General features: G+C 32.6%; 1 long non-coding RNA gene across 1 annotated transcript; it reads left to right on the forward strand.

The window, feature by feature from the left end:
* Positions 1 to 6,207: 6,207 nt before the first annotated feature.
* LOC132755061 (uncharacterized) lies at positions 6,208 to 14,749 on the forward strand. The gene is made up of 3 exons (XR_009629162.1): positions 6,208 to 6,276; positions 9,415 to 9,468; positions 14,682 to 14,749. It is a non-coding gene; the product is annotated as an uncharacterized LOC132755061 (long non-coding RNA).
* Positions 14,750 to 18,529: the final 3,780 nt, after the last annotated feature.

The raw sequence follows: 18,529 nt of genomic DNA on the forward strand, positions 1-18,529 counted from the left end.
ATGGTTTTAGTTTTAATTGCATCTTGGTTAGGTCTTGCGTAGATTAGTTGCCTGTATTTTATGGTTGCTTTGATGACAGGGCTAGTACATGATTTGTCCATATCACATTCCAGATCATTTACGTTAAAACAGAGTTCTCCGATCACTAATGGCAAACCAGAGATTAATATAAGTGTGGGTTTATGCATTTGCAATTAAGTTTATCTCACCAGATCGTATTTATGAGAACTAGTCTTGGCCTTCCAACCAAACCAATTTATTCTATGAATAGTTACTTTAGAGAAATAATTATGTGTGGTTGATTGTACATTGGGAGTAATAATACAATATCATGTACTGTATTTCAGAGCAGATATGAAACAAAATCAAATTAATACTGTGTCAAAGGTCATTGTTGTTCATTTAATATGATGCACAAAAGGTAAATACATCACATAATTGTATTAACTTTACATTGATCATATTAGACTAATACACTTTAGCGTTTTATATATCAGAAATGCTGAGTGGCCAAAATCCAACACACTTTGGAAAAAAAATTAGATAATAAAAATCGCAATATCAACTGAATCTAATGGATTAATTTTGAGCTCAACTATCAACTTACTCAGAAGCCATGACAAATACAGTGTATTTTAAACGTCCATTGTTTTCTTTTCCTTTTTAGGGCACTTGCATTCTTTTACTCGTGGACCATACGTCACTTTTAATAGAATGGCATGATTATATCTTCTTCAGTGCCTTATGAACACTGCTGAATTAATGTATAAATGTTGAATACTATAAATGTTTAAAAAATACTAAGTCCGTTGCTAGGGACGTGGACGGCTTTCACTAACCATTACCGTTCACAAACAGGCTCGATCAAGCCTGCAACATTATCATTTTGCCGTTTAGGCTTCATAGTGAGAAAAATATGTGATCTTTAAACCTTTACCGAGCTGCAACCGAAAGTGATTGTAGTTTGCTACAATCTTTTCGAACATTTCAAACTTAAAAAACTTACCTACCAAAAAGCGTTTTAAATATTTCATTTGTTTCATTTATATTCATAACAGTATGTGTCTTAAAAGAATGTTCTAAGAAATCATTTACGTTTGAAATAACTTACTTGTTGAGAGGTCTAACAAAAATCTCTCAACACTGAAAATAATGATATGGTGTTGATAAGTCTTAAGGTGAAATAACTAACTATTGATGAAATGTTGTGAAGAACACAATTTTGTATTTGAAATGTATATTCGTGGTGTTTAATAGTTTAGACTGAATGGTATGTTTGTTTTGTTTGTTTTCTCATTATGAATTATATCAGCTGATCTTTATATGAATTGTATCAGCTGATTTGTTTATGAATTATATCAGCTGATCTGTTTATGAATTATATCAGCTGATTTGTTTATGAATTATATCAGCTGATCTGTAAGCAGTTTTAATTGTTGACCCATTCAAATAAATTTCGTTTAAGAAAATAATAATGTTTTAAATTACTGAAGTACACTTTTAGATTGGTATGATCCAAATATATTTGAAACGAATATTGCTAGAGTTCCAATAACTTGAACAGATATGTACCTGATATGAGATAATTTTCCATTTCATTTGTCAATAAGTCTTTCTACGAACAGCTGTGCCTGGGGAAAGTCAGATTACATATTTTAATTTCATTAGAGATGCTTGTAACTCGAAAATTAAAACAATATTTAATTGAAGGAAATTTAAGAATGATCCAGTCAGTGTCACTTTGTTTCAAATAGGGAAAATAGAAAAAAATGTTGAATGAAATTGCCAAGATGACTAGCATAACAATAACCTGTGTTCAAAAGTTAATTATTTGACTATTCTAATTTCTTATTATATTACAATTTGAAGCTTTCAATTCATACTTAGCTATGCAAAATATTCAATTCGGTATGTGTCTTGCAACAAGAATTTACTAATCATAAATAATCGGAAACTGCATTAATTAATGTATGCTTCTCTCAATAATTTTCAGTCATAAGCATATTTTTAAGAAAGCAAGATACGAGTGTATACATTTTAAGCATAGAGTTTCGACAGTATATTTGATGTCCAAATCCCATTCAATATGTCTTTTATTCTAAATCAAAATCACATTTATTTTGAATGGACTAATCCAAATTCAAAAAAGGTGATAATTTAATGACATATATTGAGCAGGTAATATTATATGGTTTATATAAAAAAGATCCAGCCTTGCCATCTAAACAATATATACTTGTATTTCCTTTTCTGTTATTGATTTTAGGAAAAGAGCATTTATAACAACACATTATGAATGAAACTTAGACTAAATAACAAGCCTTTGCAATAGTTTCCTAACCCCTACCCTTATTGCAAGCTTGTAGAAATACTTATTTTTCTTAAAAGAGAATGATTCCTGCTTTCCTGAGGGAGGCAATAACTAGTTGTAACCATAACGATATGCCATCGTTCTGCAGAATGGCTTTATTCTTTTTATTTTATAGCTGGATAAAGCTCTCCTCTACCAATGCTGAAATTTGACTATAAAACTACTTTAATAACAAGAAAGAAAAAACTTAGTTATTGCGATACTTTTACCTAAAGATAAGCCTGTTAAAATATTCTTTTTTTCCATATCATGCTGGGCTTTCTGTTCTTTCAACTTATCTTCTGAACTTTATCTGTAAAACTACTTAATTTGTACAAAGTAACAATGACATGGAACGTAATTGTTTGGTAATATTTTGGTTATTACATACATAGATACTTGACTTTATCATCTCATCTGTAAAGTGTTATTTTGATAGCAAAATTAATTACTTTTGTAAGACTGCTTGAATTTTAACAATGAAAAAATCAATGTAAAATTATCATCGATAATTTATGTCCATAGCATCTCTATAATATTTGAAAATGTTTTAGTCTTAAGCTATACTGTAGTTTTTCATTGCTTTGTCCAACTACATGTTTTGTTTGATTGATTTGGTTTTACGTCACATCGACACAGTATATGTCATATCGCGAAATGACATCAGGTGCCCTTCCGTGCATTATTTCAGACACGAACGGGCACCTAAGTAGAACCACCGACGTTCCGTAAGTTAGCTGGATAGTTTCCTCACATGAAAGAATTCAAAGTCCCTGTCGGGATTTTAACCCACAGCGTTGAGGGGCAAGTGGTTTGAAGTCAACGACCTTAACCACTCGGCCACGGACGCCCCTCCAACTTCATGTTTTTTGCATGCTTGCTTACATCCTACATCTAGTGATATAGTAGATATTATTTAATAAAACAGCAAAGCAGATAAATTAACCACCGATAAGGAATAAAGGGACAAACTCACATCAAAAAGCACTATAATTTTCAAAATTACTCATTAACTATTTTTTTATTAAAACAATATTAAAACACTTCACACTTCATACAACACACAGACATAAGGTATCATTGTCAATAAATACATATGACAGATCAACAAGGCAAGGCGACGTTCACAGAACGCAGTCTCCAATATAACCGCGCAACACCAACAGGGCACCATGTAGGCACCGAAACCCAAAACGGGAGAGGGCACAAGGTCGGTGAAAGGGTGGAAGGGACATGTAATAAGTGAAATGATAAGAACGGAAAGGGCAGTATGAAGATTATAAAGACATGTCAATATAACAAGGTATCGCATGCTTCAGTTGACATAAGATTTTATTTTATATACCTTATTGATAATATACATAATGAAGTATGCGAGAAATTCGAGTAAAATCTTGTAATATGAGTGTCATTGCTGTAAGGAAAACTTCTTTGTTTATAAAACAAATGTTCTTGGTGTAACTTTACTGAATTTGCATATTTTAGTCAACAATAAGGCATCATGAAATAAACCGACGTCATCATTATTTGTTTGTCTTTATGACGGTTATGTTGTCGTTATTGTTTGTTGCTTTTTTTTCTTTTCTTTTTTTTGCTCTGTCTATGACTTATGAAACATGGGAGCGGTGGCCTAGTGGTTAAAGTGTCTGCCTTTCAACCCAGGGATCATGGGTTCGAGCGATAATCGGGTCACGACCATGTTTCTTCATGTGACACCAGTACTGGTTGATTCCAGGAAGCGGACTCGAAAGTGATTAATATAAGTTGTAAGAGCATGTTTCGCAACCGAGCCTAAATAAATATGTTTAAACCAAACTAAGAAACAATTTGTCAATTCAAGAAAGATTATCTCTTTACAAAATAGTTCCTGAAACAAAGCTTGATTACCTTACAACCTCTAAAACAATATCAGAAAAATGCGGATTAACGTTGTCTCCCAAGAAATATTTTAGATATGTTTTATATTGAAGAATGTTTCAGGTTAAACGTACATTTCATTTCAGGTCATGAATAAGAAAGTTCATGATCCATACGTGTAAGTGTCTGTAAACAAAAGGGATACGTCTCAAACTGAGCTATAAGGATTTTTAAAGTTAAATTATAATACATGTAATTACTTTTTTATGAGATACATTAAGACGTTTGCTTTTTAATGGCTTTGAAAAAAAGTCTCTTTTTCAATTACTATTATACTGAGGGTTGAACAAAGCAGCTTTGGTTATGAATGAATCCTGGATACTTAAAAACTTGCTGGTTTGCTATTGTAATGATTGTAATATTGTTGAAAAAAATCGTGATACATTCTTAATTTCATCACTTTAGAAAATGTCTACTTTAACGAATAAAAACTTTGTTTTTTTTGCGAATGAATCTGCATTCATTTTCCGAAAGAGTCTTGACAGTCAATGAAAGCCATTTTTTGCTTGATTTTGATTTATTCCAGTTTCAGATGTCTTATCACTTGAATGTAATTCGATGTACTATGTAATCTCTAATTAGTTCAATTAAATAATTTTGAAATCGCACGCTTGCACCTGTTGAAGATATGACTGCATTTAGATGTAGATATGTGTGTGTTCGGTTTTCCTTGATTTGGTTGTTTTTTTAAGTCACACTAGAACTTTTTTAACGCCGTGAAAGAGCCAAGGTAGGTTAAATATATAAGCATTTTTTTCAAGTCAGAGTTGGTATAAAGATAGAACCATCAGTCTTCTGAAAATTCGCCGAAGAGTTGTCTTAAATAGATATTTTAATCGCAATAAGGAGTAAGTGCTTAATAAGTATACAATGTATATATTCTTACATTTATATCTTGTATAATATATTACAGTGTAATAGGCAATTCAAAACATTATAAGTCGGATTGTGTTTATTGGTTGTGCAGCTTACTGACCACAAACATTTCGCATAATATTGTAGTTCCTGTTTAATTTAAAAATTTAAATTTTACTCAACACATTTGTGTTATGAGCTGGAAAGCTTGAAACTATCCATTGTCCATTGTTTCAGGGATTTTTATTTATATATAAATTTACATTTAAAACTGAGACGCCAGTAGCATAGATCCTGGTAACAGATCCTGGTCAAACAGCATTGAATGGCTTTTTTCTTGTGTTTATGTCTATGGATATTATGGGAAACTTTTTTTATCAGTTCAAAAATTACAGCTACAATGTATTTTCCATTTCATTTGTATTGTAATAGCTATTTTATGATCGATTTTGTGCAGAAATTCTGAGAAAATTTTATGACGATATTATCATGGTACCAGGATATTGGTTTTCTTCATTAAAAGAGCTCAAATAAAATGTATGATAAAAATGCCAAGATTACTGGGTTGTGAAGCAATGCTGTCAGATTGATGCCATTTTGTCTTTGGAATTTATTGTTGTTTTTGTTTTAAAAATCAATGATGATGATTTCAAGAAGTAGGTTAACTAAATGTTTCAACGACTTTTATGAACCTCGCTGAATGCAAGCTTATTTTATATAATTCTTTGCTTGTTTGTTAATATTTGTTCAATATAATATAAAATTGTACAATTAAACAGGCATACTTATCAGGTCTAATATCACACAAATTAAGAGTTGGGCTTAAAGTTCTAATAACATTATCACGGGCCCTTCCCTGTAGCTTGTAGTTGTGCGATATAGAATTTCAATGAAGTTTAATGTTAAGTAAATTTTCAGGAACTAATTTCAACAATGTTGAGATCTATGTGTGTACTCAAAAATGTTTACTCAAAACTGACGACATTCTTGTGTACTTGTGAAATAGGGAAATAGGGTTTTCTTGCTCTGATATAGAAAATGAAATATTATTTTCCGTATCGGCAAGGACGAGTGTTAAAGCTTTTAGTCCTGATACCGGAAGTTGTCTAAAGCGTGCAGACGGAATGCATTAGAAATAATTTAGATCGAAACCTGTAATTTCATGCTATTTCAATTTCTCTTTATAGCCTACTAGTAAAATAATTCATCCTGATAACAAAGCATTTATCTGTGATTTATCTCATAAATAGCGCAGTAACCTATTTTATTTGATTCAGTATCCGCCTAATATTTTTGTCATCAATTTCCGCGACCCAAATCTTGCACCAAAATTATGAGCCGTTTCACGACCAGGGCCAAAACACCATTTTTGGGGAAGGGGCCTCAGCCTTTTTCTTGGGGAAAATATGCATGATTTTGGCATACTTTGGGAAAAGGAGTCTCAAATTTAACACAAACTTAGACGTAACAAGTTCTTCAAAATAGAAAAGCAAAAATCACTGGGAAATACTTATTAGGCAGTAAAAGACCTTAATTTAACACCTTCATTTAATTTTGTTCTGAATTCTATGGGAAATTTAAAAAGACTGGGGAATTTTGAGGATCAAACTGGGGAAAAAAAGAGGCTAGTTTGGTTGGGGAAGCAGCCTATATTCGGCCTCTACAAAGAAGGGTTTTTTGGCCCTGACGACAAAACCAACATAATGGGTTTGCGACCAGCAGGGATCCAGACCAGGCTGCGCATCCATGCAGTCTGATCAGGATCCATGCTGTTCGCTTACCAACTCTATAACTAGTAGAGAAACTGATAGCGAACAGCAGACTGCGTTTTTTGTTGGTTTTGTCGTGACACGGCTCATATATAAAACACGACACATGACTTATGAAAATACTCCATACGTAAATAAAAGGAAGAAATCTGCTGCGCCAGTTACTTTCATTACGATTGATAATTTGCCACAACAGTCCACACTTTCAAATTGAGAACCATACCCTATAGAAAATAGGGAATAAAAAGTGTCCACTTTTTGTTCAGATGATAATAAACATGCTCATTGTGTTTTTCATAAAAATTCATATGTCCCTATTTAATAGTTGAGCTGATTGGAAAAAATACCAACATTTTTTGTGACTTTCATGATAAAATTGCGAATATCCGACGGTTTTGTGAATTGGGGAGTGGCCTATATTCAGCCTCTATTCTATGCACACATATTAAAAATCACTGCATTCAGTTCTCTTTTTAATGCCAATTTGGGGCTGAAATTCAACCCCATTCCTTTCATAGTATATATTTTCCACATATTTCTTAAAAAAAAAAAAAAAAAAAAAACCATCGCAACACAATTTTCCGCTCTTTAGTTCTTGAGTTACAGTCTACTGTACTCCCTGTCTAAGAATATCAGAAATAATGTTAATCAAGTGATATCACTTTGCATTATTTTCTCCAGATTAAAGTAAGTTGGCCACAACTTTTGTTAGAATTTTTGGGCCAGTTAAAATTGGTTTGGGCTATATGATATTTTGATGGACAAAGCCTGAATGTCTATGACCATAAATTTTTTTTTGTGCAGACTGGATTACTCACAAACTATTACCTCACCTGTCCTGATTACCCCTCAGTTAATTATGCAAATTAATCAATATATTTAATGCTTCTAATCTATAAATATAGCTGTCATGCTGATAATGGAATAGATAGATTAGTTATTGCATTAACACGACACCTTTTACAATAATTATGATATCATATTATGCAACATTTAGAATAATCTGGGAAGTTTTTGTAATGCTGCTGTTCATTTAGTTGTCTTAAACACTTACTAGTTTCATGGAATAGCATGTGATTAATTTTTTTTTTAAATGTCCTTTGTATTAGTTTTAATTGCAATACTTGCTGTAAAATTCAAAGTAACCTGCAAACATTATAAGCATCTATTTATCATGGTTTTACGATTTTGCTAGTTGCAAGGGTTTTCATTTCTTAATTTGGAATAAGCCTAATACCCCTTTGATTTGGGAAGAATAATTGCTAAAATAACTAATTTGGGAAAGTAAAAAGCTAGTAAATGCATGATTTTAATGAAAATTTATTTGGGAAGAGGTTTTTAATGGACCTCTCAGGGCTCCAGATAAGATGCGTATACGCGTAAATTACGCATGGAAATAACACATTTACGCATTCAAAACAAAATTTGAGCATATGAAAACGCACACAAAATTCAGGTTACGCATTGAGCAACATTTCTTTCGCGTAAACGTAACCGAAAGTAAACTCAGTGATTATCTTATTTTTAATTTCGTCTGAATGCTTTGCAAGCGTCTACCGGTAACTTCCTGTAGTTCCGACCATTATCGGTTGTTATCGTATGTATAGTATGGTGGTGGAATTAACTTCGTATGAATGCTTTGCAACGTCTTACGGTAACTTCCTGTAGTTCCGACTATCATCGGATGTCATCGTATGTATAGTAAGGTGGTGGAATTAACGCAATTTCATAAACATCCGGTACAATGTCGCTGTCAAAAGTTAAAACGATTGACTCGTATTTTCAGCCGAAAAAAATCGGCGAAGGTTATAATTAATGAAATAATTAGCGCTGCCACATATGAGCAGCAGAAACATGCCTCACGTATGCCGTTTGGAAATGCAAGATTATAAACCAAGAGAGTCCAAATAGCAAAATAAATGACTTTGACATATCTTGTATTACAAGTATGATAATGCAATAAAAATGGAAGCATAATAAATGTTTTACTCTTTTACATACATTTTAAGGAGTAAAAATACCCCTGCCAAATTTCAGATTTCAAGTTTTACTCATTCACAAAAAAATCAATGAGTAAATACTCATTGCCCTAAATAATTATCTGGAGCCCTGCCTCTGTTATACATTATGGTGAAACAAATCATGATAATTGTTATCATATCTGCTTTGTGTATGTATTGGAAATGTCATGGTGTTTCAACAATGATATACATAATGACATAATTTTTTACAATGATGTTATTGTATAATTTTATCATATGCTACTGTAATATCATGCAATGTTAAAAAAACAACATAATTATTTTAAGTTTGAAAGAAAGAAAAAAACCCTCAAAAGCTAACTTGTATGATTATAATACATTAGCAAAACAAGGAATGATAAATGAGAAGTAAATCAGTATTTCTAAAGAAAGATAATCATATCTAATTTTTATATACATTGTAATATTATGTATTGTAGTGTTGTTTTACCTTTGCTTTGATGACAAACATGTTACATGATTTTTCCATCATTCCTTTCAGGTCATTGATGGTAATACAGATCTGTGATAATTAATGGAAAACCAAGAGATTAGTGTAAGTGCTGCTTTATGTATTTCAAATTAAGTTTGTCTCACCAGATCAGATTAATGAGAAATATTTCTAGTCTTCAATCCTGACCATTTTATTCTATATAATAAATAGATATTGTTAGGGCTGTCATTGATTATCGCAATATCTATATATATTTTGATATCCATCATCTGATACAATATTGATACACATTTTTAAATATTGATACAAGCTAAAATTTGTATAACTCTATTTTTTGCCTAATAAGAGAAGTCACTTTTTCCAGTTTTCATGGCTAACTTGAACTTTAAACTCAGTTTTCAAATGTAAGTGACAAAAAGAACAGAAAAAAACACTTTCTGTTAGTTTGTAGTATTTGTAATGTATAATACAAACATGCATAACACCATGATCCCAATTTATGACACATGTTTAAATAAAATGTATTTAATTGTATCTACTGTCAAAGTCAATATATCGATATATCGTTGATATTTGTCTCTCGATATATTGATACAAAATTTTCCATCAATGTGTGTAGACTAGTTTACCATTTGTGATTATTTTTGCAAAATGGGAATATTGTATAATTGTTGTAATAAGTTTAAGTGCCAGTGGACATTATTTGAACAAGGAAGTAGCATCTTGATTACATGGTTTTAGTAAAATTACATATTTTTAGTAATTTTACATGCAATTTTTTAATATAAATAACATCATAAAATAAATATGTATATGCCTATATAAATTGTTGATGTAATGTTGAATGGATTGGGTAATCATAAGGTGGCTTCTTTATTTATTACATTGTTTATTATCCAGGTAAAGTGCATTTAATCATAAAGCTATTGTTAAGACAGTCAACAATTAAACAATATTTGTTACAAGGAAATATGGTCTAATTGTATTGAAAAGAAGTTTAAACAGTTTTAATGAAAAGAGATATGGTGACTGAGATTGCTTGTGGTCTCCAGGCCTCAAGGTTATAAAACTTTTTTCTGAGATCTTTCTCAAATATAAGGATTTTCATTGGTCAGTGAACATTTTGTGGCAGTATCTGACCAATCAAATACCCGAGATCTGAGTCTGAGCTCAGAGAATTTCTTTATAACCTTTGATGCAGGTGCTATCTGTTTCATCTCCAGGGTATTCTCTATGCATAGAGGGATTTTAGTATTTCTTGATGTTCACCATAGTAAAAAGTAATCAAGTCTTTAGACCATATTTGAAGGTCATAGGAAAATGCTTGTCTGGAGCAAATTATATCATACAAGTGCTAAGCCTTAAAGGGATTTTAATATAACTTAGCAAAGCTTTTGTAAGTTGGGGTTTTAAAGGTAAAGGTGACATTTAGAGTTCAGAGGGAAAATTGTGCAAAATTCAGGACCATTATACTTCTTTGACAGGCATGTTTTTGTGATAATGCACCCATGTTCATTTTCTGATCTTGTTTTTCATTTCATGAAAGATCAGAAAAATATTGCTGGAAAATCATTTTATAATAAACTGCATTGCTAATTCAGAAAGAAAAGTAGAGCTACTTCCCATAACTTGCTTCATTTCCCTGTAGAAAGAAGTTTCTGAAAGCTGAATATATGATTATAGTTATCTGGTATGAATCACATGTCATAAATGATTTGCTTTCTTGAATGTCTTGTGTACAAGTAGGGGCTTCACTCACTCATCATGATGAGTAATGGCAGACTTTTAGTTTACAAAGAGTCCTTATCACTGCAGAATGTAGAATTCCCTGTTTTCTTGCCTTCAACCTGTGGTTTTAAAGCCAGTTAATTTCAAGGGGTTGTAATTGGAATATACAGCCAGCCAACTTTACTATGACAGTGGGTATGCATCAAAACATTAAGTTGCCATTGTATGAGTTTATGAAATGTTTATGGATCTGACATATATTTTTTAGTGTTTAAATTTCTAGAGTGGTACCTGTACCTACCTGGGACCGGAAATATTCACATTGTTTTACCATGTAGGGAGAAACTTGCACAATTTTTGTTGCTCATACATACTATGTGAGTGTCTAGTAGTTTTACTGAACAGTCATTGTTAAACTACATTGGCATTCAGCATATAGACAGTTCAGTTAACTTCTTCCTGACTTAACTTTCATGTTAGTTTTTCATTGGAGGGGAAGTTTGTATGTTTAAGGGTACAAGGGTACCATCAGGGAAATGGTGCCTAGTATTGACACAGAAAAGAGATCAAGAGCCCTGGAAATGTGATATGACTACTTTTAGTCATTACTTTCTCTTCTTTATTAACCAGGTTTTCAATTTTGAAAATCCTGGTTATTAGATTGGGGTATGGCGGGCGGATGGGCGGATGGGCAGATGGGCGGATGGGCGGATGGGCGTCAAACGAAATTGTGTCCGCCTCTGTAACTCTTCAACCCTTTGAAGAATTTTGATGAAACTTCAGACAAATGTTTACCACATCAAGATGACGTGCAGAACGCATGTTCCGCATGGCTGGCTCCAAGGTCAAGGTCACAGTGACATTAACATTGAAAATCCTGTCCGCTCTGTAACTCTTCAACCCTTTGAAGAATTTTGATGAAACTTCAGACAAATGTTTACCACATCAAGATGACGTGCAGAACGCATGTTCCGCATGGCTGGCTCCAAGGTCAAGGTCACAGTGACATTAACATTGAAAATCCTGTTTACATGATTTCATTAACATTGAAAATCCTGTCCGCTCTGTAACTCTTCAACCCTTTGAAGAATTTTGATGAAACTTCAGACAAATGTTTACCACATCAAGATGACGTGCAGAACGCATGTTCCGCATGGCTGGCTCCAAGGTCAAGGTCACAGTGACATTAACATTGAAAATCCTGTCCGCTCTGTAACTCTTCAACCCTTTGAAGAATTTTGATGAAACTTCAGACAAATGTTTACCACATCAAGATGACGTGCAGAACGCATGTTCCGCATGGCTGGCTCCAAGGTCAAGGTCACAGTGACATTAACATTGAAAATCCTGTTTACATGATTTCATTAACATTGAAAATCCTGTCCGCTCTGTAATTCTTCAACCCTTTGAAGAATTTTGATGAAACTTCAGACAAATGTTTACCACATCAAGATGACGTGCAGAACGCATGTTCCGCATGGCTGGCTCCAAGGTCAAGGTCACAGTGACATTAACATTGAAAATCCTGTCCGCTCTGTAACTCTTCAACCCTTTGAAGAATTTTGATGAAACTTCAGACAAATGTTTACCACATCAAGATGACGTGCAGAACGCATGTTCCGCATGGCTGGCTCCAAGGTCAAGGTCACAGTGACATTAACATTGAAAATCCTGTCCGCTCTGTAACTCTTCAACCCTTTGAAGAATTTTGATGAAACTTCAGACAAATGTTTACCACATCAAGATGACGTGCAGAACGCATGTTCCGCATGGCTGGCTCCAAGGTCAAGGTCACAGTGACATTAACATTGAAAATCCTGTTTACATGATTTCATTAACATTGAAAATCCTGTCCGCTCTGTAACTCTTCAACCCTTTGAAGAATTTTGATGAAACTTCAGACAAATGTTTACCACATCAAGATGACGTGCAGAACGCATGTTCCGCATGGCTGGCTCCAAGGTCAAGGTCACAGTGACATTAACATTGAAAATCCTGTTTACATGATTTTAACTTGATTTGGCAGTCAAAGGTCATATCATCTTTGGAGGTAATTTAAAAAAGATATGATATATTATTTCATGTCTACTTTGTAACTTGTTTTTCATTATACAGAATTATCAATATAATTATAGTGAACAAATTCTTCTGTGCTGAACTTGTCCTACATTTCTCAACGGATTTTGTTCAAACTTTCACAGAAGCTTTGTCATCAAGCACCCTGGCACATATTGTCGGGGTTTTGTGATTGGATAGTTTTTGACCTAATTATGGCCCTTTGTTTTTTTCCTTATACATAATATTATAGTGAACACTTCTTCAGTGGCAATTCCTCCTACATTATTCATGTTTTACATTGCACATAGTTACATTGTTTGTTGCTTGTATTTGTATTTCAAATACAACATATTTATCTACAATGGTGATAATTGAAAACCTGGTTTCATGGCATTGCCATGTTTCTTGTTTAGCTTTTAGGATCATTGAATGTCTGACGTCAGTCGTCCATCCGCATTTGTTACTTAACACTCTAGCGGTCATATTTTTGCCTCAATCATCATCAAACTTTGTCAGGATGCTTGTCTAGGTAATTGCTAGCATGAGTTCGAACATGGGTCATCTCGGATGAAAAACTAGGTCCCAGGAGCTAAAAGAAGAAAAATATTGTTAACACTCTAAGTGGCTACTGTTTTGATCCAAATATCCTGGCAATTGGTCTGAAAGTGTGTTTCGATGATTTCTAGGTCAAGTTCGAATATGGGTCATCTTGGGTCAATAGCTAGGTCACACTGCCAAATATGGAAAAACCTTGTTAACACTCTAGTGGTCACATTTTTGACTCAATTGTCATCAAACTTGGTCCGGATATTGTCTAGGTAATTGCTCTGATGAGTTTGAACATGGGTCATCTTGGATGAAAAACTAGGTCACAGGAGCTATAAATAGAAAAATCTTGTTAACACTCAGACTCTAGGGGCTACTGTTTTGATCCAAATATCCTGGAAATTGGTTTGAAAGTTTGTTTTAATGATTTCTAAATCAAGTTTGAATATGGGTCACCTGGGGTCAAAAACTAGGTCACACTGCTCAAATATGGAAAATCCTTGTTAACACTCTAGTGGTCACATTTTTGACTCACCTGTCATGAAACTTGGTCAGAATGCTTGTCTAGGTAATTACTCTGATGAGTATGATGGGTAAGGTGAGCCATCTACAGCCATCTTGGCCCTCTTGTTTTTCTTTTAAAAAAAAGTGTTATCCACCCTTACCTAAGAATTTACTATTTTGTATCACTTTTATAATTTGTAATACAACATTACTAAAAGTTGCACTAAAAAAATGTTTTGCTAGAACCAAATTAAATACTTGTATATGACAAACTTTTTATTAGCATTGATTAAACTTAACTAGTAATGGATAAAGGCTATGCATCTTCTGTTACTGTGAATATCCAGGAAAACAAGGTGTTTCTGTAAAGTTTTGAAAATTTAAAAAGGGTATGAGCTGTTGACAGATGGCCATCACATACAAAAAAATATATTGCTCAAATGGAAATTTTGAATAATTACTACATTTATTTTCTTCAGATTTTCTTTATGTGTTGTCTAAGCTAAGATGGTTGCTGTGATGAAAAGTTTGTTTGTGGTAAGTGTTTTTCAAAGTCAAAAAATGATGTTTAACATGTTTTTGTTTTGGCTGTTTGAATTTTATTAAATTGATTTTGAAACATCTTACTCTTAGGTGGAACAGTTCCAGTGTTAAAGTCTACCTCCATCCCACATGAAATAGTTAGGGTTAAAGGGACTCCACTGAGGTTTTATTTTTTGGCATGATGGGACTGGAAATATTTTTTAAAAACTTACTGACCTATTGTTGTATGTCTGGACCTACAACTTATGTGAACCATTTCAGATCATTCGCTCTCTCTATTATTCAAAATAATTATTTTAAATTGTGAAAAATGATCCAGAAATGAAATGCAATTTAATAATTTTAACTCAATGGGCTTTTTAGAATTGAATAATATTGCAATATTTAATATAATTCAGGGTATGTTTCTTTGATATCTCTTGGCATCTTTTTGTTTTATGTGCACCAGTTGATATATGTAAGAAACCCACATCTTATGCTTTTTGACTGTGGTGCAGTTCCTTAAAACTGAACAATTAGAAAAAAAAGCAACAAGAATGGTGTTTGTAAATTTATATGAGTTCAGAAGCAGTTTTAAAACTAAGAAAACATAGCTTTATTTTGTTATAAATGATTTATTTAACTATTTTTATTCCTTTAATTATTTGGTATGTATGTGATATAAAACATTGAAAGCTACTGTCATGTATCATGAATTATTATGCTCACCGAAAAATTTCGGAGAAGCATATAGTCGCCGGGTTGTCCATACGTACGTCCCAAATTTGTGTCTGGCCCATAACTTTGTTATTTGAAGTCGAATTTTACAACTAATTCACAGAAATGTTCACCATATTGAGACCACATGTCGCGTGCAACATTTGGGTCGCTACCTTAAAGGTCAAGGTCACAGCATGACCTTGAAGCAAAATCATGACTGGCCAATAACTTCGTTATTTGAAGTCCGATTTGACAACTATTTCACAGAAATGATCACCATATTGAGACGACATGTCACACGCAACATTTTGGTCGCTACCTTGAAGGTCAAGGTCACAGCATGACCTTGAAGGAAAATTGTGTCTGGTCCATAACTTCGTTATTTGAAGTCAGATTTAACAACTATTTCACAGAAATGATCACCATATTGAGACGACGTTTGCAAGCAAGTTGGTAGATAGATCTAATTGAGTAGAAGTGCAGTGCAAAGAACAGTAACTCTGCATTGCCTAAGTTTGGAATTATCACACTTTGAACTTTGTCTGGGACATAACTCTGAAACTACAAAAGATATACTTTTCTGTGTCCAAAACCTAGTCGGGGAGCATCCGCCGGTTCAACTGGCTCTTGTTATAAGAAGTTTAGTTACTTGAATCTGTTTAAAGATATTTGTAGAAACAAAGAGTTTAAGCTGAACAAAAAATTTAGAATTTTTTTTCTCAATTTTGACTTTTTTCTCTCTTATTGATGTTTGTGTAAAAACACAGGAGAATAACAATATTTAATTATTTTAAGAAGAGGAAAAGTTGCTCCATTATATTTCGTTTTTTTGTAATTAAGATAATGTGTTTGACAAAACAATTAACATGGAGAATTAACTGAAAGTTTTGTGGCCGTTTCCAATGATTAACATAATCATCTGTCGAAAACACTAAACTAAGAATGTAGAATAACATTTTTTGTCTCCCTTTGTATGAAGCAGTACTTTTCATGCACGCTACACAATCACTGAAAATATATCAAAAATATTTCTTTTTCCATAAAAATATGTTTTCAAAACAGTCGAATATATTTCAATATCTTGAATAGATGTGTTTGCAATGGTAAACTTTTATAGAGTTTATAAATATAGTAAAACCTGTATGAAAGGCCAAACATTACGTAGAAAAGGTATCATTGATAATGTTTTTTGTTGTTTTTGTAACTAATCATTTATATTTAAAAACAACCTATTTTGAAAGACTACATGCAAGCAATTACCATTGTGTAAGATTGGTCTTTCTAGACAAGTTCCATTATAAGATATTGAGCTGTTGGAGGGCATTTCTGCATGTCAGTAATAAAATTAATTTAATAATCTGTCTTTAATACACATTTTTGCAGGAAAATCTCTGTATTTTTTTAAGTAATAATAGAAATTTTCAAAAATAAAATCTCAAAAACTGGCATTGCTGTGGCTAATTTATGTTTGTCACCTTGCTGGGTCAGGGATCTCTGCAGTAATTCAAGAATTTTTTTTTGTGCTGAATTTGAGACCATGAAGCAAAAAAAAACCAAAAAAAAAACAATAAAAAATAGTGATACAGCTGGTAGAGTGTTTCAGTGTTAAGTGTTTTGAGGTCATGCTGCAGATATTTACAGCCCTTTAAGTAAGAACATAGTCTGGCTGTTCCTGTAATTAATTACCGTACCCTGGAAACTTGAAACCATTTTATCAATATCTTGGGCACTAAATGAATCCAGATTGATTGGCGAAGATTTATTACAGCTTTCCAGAAAACTTAATTGAATTTTCCCCAGATAATCCAATGGAAAACAATGGCTAGCTCAAGACAAAAACTTGAGTCTATTTACAAGTCTCTTAGCTGTGCTGTATAACTGTATTGAAGAAGATCTGGAGCAGATAAATAATGTAAATGACATGATAATTGGTGATAATTTGTGATAATTACAGATAATTGAGGCAGATGCTAATGCTATGGTAGTTGTACTTTAGATAGCAGGTAAATAAATCAATTTATAGAGATCAACAGCAACAATTACACAAAAAGATAACATCTTTTAAAATTATCCAATTGATACATGTAAATGCATTATTCATGTTTTCAACTTTTTTTGGTCACTTATAACATTACAATTTTTTCTTGATCACAGAATAATGATACATGAAAATTCCTTCAGATCAAGATCGATTTTCAATTCACTATAAATCTAATTTAATAGAAATAATACATACATAACATGCAGTATCTACAAAACTTAATGCATTATTATTGAATTATTGACTTTTTCCTGAAATTACTATTTATTCTTTTTGTATCTTCAATAATTATAATGCATGAGAATATGTCATATTTTATCAGAGATTTTATATAGACAGGAGCTTAAATTTCAGTCCAGCAAGCTTCAGAGAAATCAATAATTCCAATAATAAACAAGTGGATAAGGCAGTCCACCCGCCCCAGTCACACTGTGCTTTCTGCGGCTAACACAGTGTGTTTACATGTAGCAGTTTTATCCCCAGTATCATGGTAATACTGAGCGCTCTAATCAGCCACACTGTATCCTCAACTGTATTGCAGAGTTCACCCTGTTATTACTCTCTGTGGATTAAATTGAACTCTCTTTGTTCAGTAATTAAACTTTAAAACAAAGCTTTGAGATTATTTTAAAGTTGTGTTTTTGTATTCTTTTTGTTGTTTTCCTATGCTGTGACAACTTGGATTTGAAAAAAAGACAGGAGACTTTGTCTCTAACTTAATACAGTTGTGTATGTGTGTGTGTGTTGATTTAGTGAATTAAAAGTGTTGCATTACATTTTATTGCTTTATGAAGAAAAGAGGTTGGTTTAAACTTTTGAAGGATATATAAACTTTTTAATCATCTTCCAAGAAACACAGGTAAGTTTAACACATTTACAAGTAGATTCTATTTACAGATAGTATTTTTTACTTTTACAAATCTTTGATAGATTTAGCATGAACCATAGGTAAATGATAAAATTGGATTGTTATTTGATTACTTGTGTATATGATTGTCATATTGTATGTTGATTTTAAATTATAGGTGTTATAGATAATTTTTT

This window comes from Ruditapes philippinarum, unplaced genomic scaffold, assembly GCF_026571515.1.
Source record: "Ruditapes philippinarum isolate M1 unplaced genomic scaffold, ASM2657151v2 ctg4781_1_1_1_1, whole genome shotgun sequence".
NCBI classification, from domain to species: Eukaryota; Metazoa; Mollusca; class Bivalvia; order Venerida; family Veneridae; genus Ruditapes; species Ruditapes philippinarum.